At 27.1% G+C, this 3,617-nt stretch overlaps 1 long non-coding RNA gene across 1 annotated transcript in view; it reads left to right on the top strand.

Moving 5' to 3' along the window:
* Window positions 437–3,617, top strand: part of LOC110268734 — a 17,928-nt gene continuing 14,747 nt past the window's right edge. Inside the window, exon 1 of the long non-coding RNA XR_002357147.1 lies at window positions 437–448. This is a non-coding gene — a long non-coding RNA (uncharacterized LOC110268734). The remainder of the gene's footprint in view (window positions 449–3,617) is intronic.

Here is a 3,617-nt window from a genome sequence, read left to right as displayed (position 1 = left end):
TTTACTATTTTATTCTATATTATCCTATAAAAGTTTTTTACATACCATTGTATTATGCTAGATTTTTTGTCAAAAATTAAAGAACTGGACAGAGGTGAGATCTTTAATACATATTTTCCACTACATAAGTAGAATTTTTTTTCCTGAAAGATAAAAAAATATCTCTGTATACAAGTTTATTGTGTGTTTAGAGGATATATATATAATTCATGCAATTTGATTCTATTTGATTTGTACATTCTTTGTTGTTGTTTTCTAAAGATTTTTTGAACAGGGATGGATTATTCTTCTGCTCATTTTGGTGATAATTACTTGGCCATTGTACTTGATTTTAGAAAATAAAACCTTTCCTTTTCAGCCATACTCTCTTTCCTTTCCTTTGTCCTAGAAAAGCAAAACTCCTATGTCATATAGTATTTACTTGGGATAAAAATTTTAATATATATTTGTTAATACTTAATATTAATCTATTAATGCTTGTCTAGTTTTGATTTTATTTAATTCCATCTAAGAAGACTTGTAAAAACAAATAGGTGAGAATACTTTAGCATATAAAGAGCATCTAGATTATGTTTGAGGTATGGGTTTTGGTGTTTGTGCTTCTCAACTAATTGGATTATTGCTTGCACAAGAGAATCTATGCAATCCATTACTACTAATGAACCAAGAGCTGAATATCATATATTTGTTTAGCACTTAGAAATATAAATTATGTTATAGATACAATATATATTTGTATTGTGTATGGTAGTATTTGTTCTTTATAGATACATGAATTATGAATTAAATAAACAATAAATTAGATTTATGATTCTATAAATGTTTTGATGTAGAAAATTTTATTGAGATAGATTTTTTTGATGTAGTACTAGTGTTTATATACATGTAAATTATTTTTTTATTATGGAAATCATTTTTGTAATACTTAATAAAAGAAAACTTTGATGCCGGAGAAATTATGACCGTTTAAAACACACTAAATATAGGAGAAATATGTTAAAGGAATTAGTAATTTAGTGATAGTTTTAAACCATCACTAAATATATTTGTAATGGGTTGAAAAAGTCAATAAATATTAAAAAAAAAAAAACTGCCATAGGAACTAATAACTTAGTAACTGTTTTAAACTATTGCTAAAAATACTGTGACGGTTTGAAACACTCATAAAATATAAGAAAAAATTATTGCATGGTTTAGTAATTTAATGACAATTTCAAATCGTCACGACAACATAAAAAGACCTAAACAAGTGTTATAAATTAGCGACGCTTTTATACTTCAAAACCGTTACAAACAATTTAGCGATATTCCTTACCAACAGTGGTCCAAAATCGTCACTATGTCACTTGGCGACATTCAAATCTGCAACACTTTTTTAGACTCGCAAAAAAATTTAGCAATGATTAAAACTGTTGCCAAGCAGTAAAAAACCGTCATACAAATGTTTTGTTGTTGTTGTGAATCAACACTATTAATCTCAGGATCCCGCTAGGGAGACAACAATGGACTATTTGTACAATGTGTACAATGGGCTATTGAGTTACAAAATGAACATCTCTCATACTATCTAGAATAACCATCCGAGTACTAGCGATAATAAACATCTTCCCAAAAGTTTAAACTGATTTTGGGATTCACCAAGACTTGAACTCTTGACTTTTCGGATCTAGCGCTCTAATACCATGCATGATACCACTCATCCCAAAAGTTTCAGCTGATGGGAAAAGGTAACACTAATGATTATATCTCTAAGAGTAAAGTATCATTTTTGTCCCCAACGTTTGGGGTAAGTCCTATTTGTGTCCCTAACGTTTAAATCGTCCTATTTGTATCCCCAACGTTTATAAAAGTGATTCAATGTTATCCTAATATCAATTTTACTAACAAATCAAATTATATTTTTCAATTATTCTCACTTGGATGTATTCATTCTCAATTAGGTCTCACTTGGATGTGTTCGATTTTAATATTATACACACTATATGTGTTTAGATTCAATTATGTCCCTAGAAAAGTGAATTATATAAATGTTGTAGAAATTAGTTTCAACTTTTGATGAGCTATTTTTCAGAGTAGATCATCGATTCTATCCTAGACATTTGTATTCTAACTTCAAGAAGAGTTTTTTAAAACTCAAACTAAAGCGTTCATGATGTATAATTGACGGCAGAATAACATTGAATCACTTTTACAAACATTAGGGATACAAATAGGACGATTTAAACGTTAGGGACACAAATAGGATTTACCACAAACGTTGGGGACAAAAACGATACTTTACTCTATCTCTAATACTCTCTAAACTTCCATTGTACACATTGTATAAATATTCCATTAGCTCCTCATACTTTTCCGTAATCTCATAACTGTGATCTTCGATCAATTTGATCTTTAAATGCTAATCAATCAATTAATCATAAATCTAATTGTGATAAACGTAATTAACCCAACCAATATGTTTGTCATCACTCATCACAATGATTTAATAAACCTTTTTGAAACTCAAGATATATATGGAAGAGACATTAGTAGCTTTGAAAAAAAATTAAAATTAGACATTTTAATGTAATTAAAATCTTAAAAATTATTTGAAAGGACATAATCCATCTCAAATACATGAAGATATTTTCAAGAATAACCATCATATATATGTGTGTATGCGCGTGTGCCTGTTCAAAGATACGTTTGGCTTGACATTTTAAACTTGAACCTTAAAAGGTTGAATTGAATACTACAAAATGGGAAATGGAGATTATTGAACATTGAAGAGATCAAAAGAAAGTAACTTGGACGCCAAACACACACCCTCCTGTGGGTTTGTGTGTGGCTTGTGAATATATTTATTAGAGTAATTAGTAAATTACCCATGCATTATATCGGTTTATATTTCTGAAGTATTAACATAATAAGATATATAAATGTTAAAATTAATAAGATATATTAATGTTAAAGTTAATTAATTTGTACGTGTTGTTTATTCATCACGTTCCATATTTGAAAATAATTTATATAATAATGAGTATTAAAAAAAGAGAAAATATAAAGAAATAATATTTTTTTGGAACAATATAACGTAAATAATAAATTAAAAAAAAGAGTTAATTTTAATCTTAAAATTTAAATTTTAAATTAATTAAATTTATTTATATTTAATTGGTCTGAAATATAGTCAATTATTCACATTATTTATAATTTTCGTTGTCTACCTAACAAAATTGTTAAAAAAAAAACTCCATTCATATATATTTCTCTGTTTGTTAATGCTTAATTTTGCTCTGAATTAACAAAAGAACGTGTGGACTAACATGTCTTATGCTTGACAACGGTCTCATTCATAAATTTTGTCTTTGTCTACCAAAGTCAACTTGCAATGTTAATATATTAATTAGTTTAATTTAATTTGGCTCTAATTCAAAATTAAATCATGTTTTTAAAATCCATTTCTCAAATCAAAGGATGGTATATATGTACGTGGATTTTATTCTTGAAATAAACAATTTATGCACTCTGATCTTATTGAAAAATCCTACATATCGTCGCTTGATCTAGGAAATACATCGATAAAATGTATCTAATTTAAGATAAAAAAACATTTAGATAAAAATTAAAATTAAAAT

This window comes from Arachis ipaensis, chromosome B02 (assembly GCF_000816755.2).
Source record: "Arachis ipaensis cultivar K30076 chromosome B02, Araip1.1, whole genome shotgun sequence".
NCBI classification, from domain to species: Eukaryota; Viridiplantae; Streptophyta; class Magnoliopsida; order Fabales; family Fabaceae; genus Arachis; species Arachis ipaensis.
Note: the sequence above shows the minus strand (reverse complement) of the source record. Positions and strands in the feature narration are given on the sequence as shown.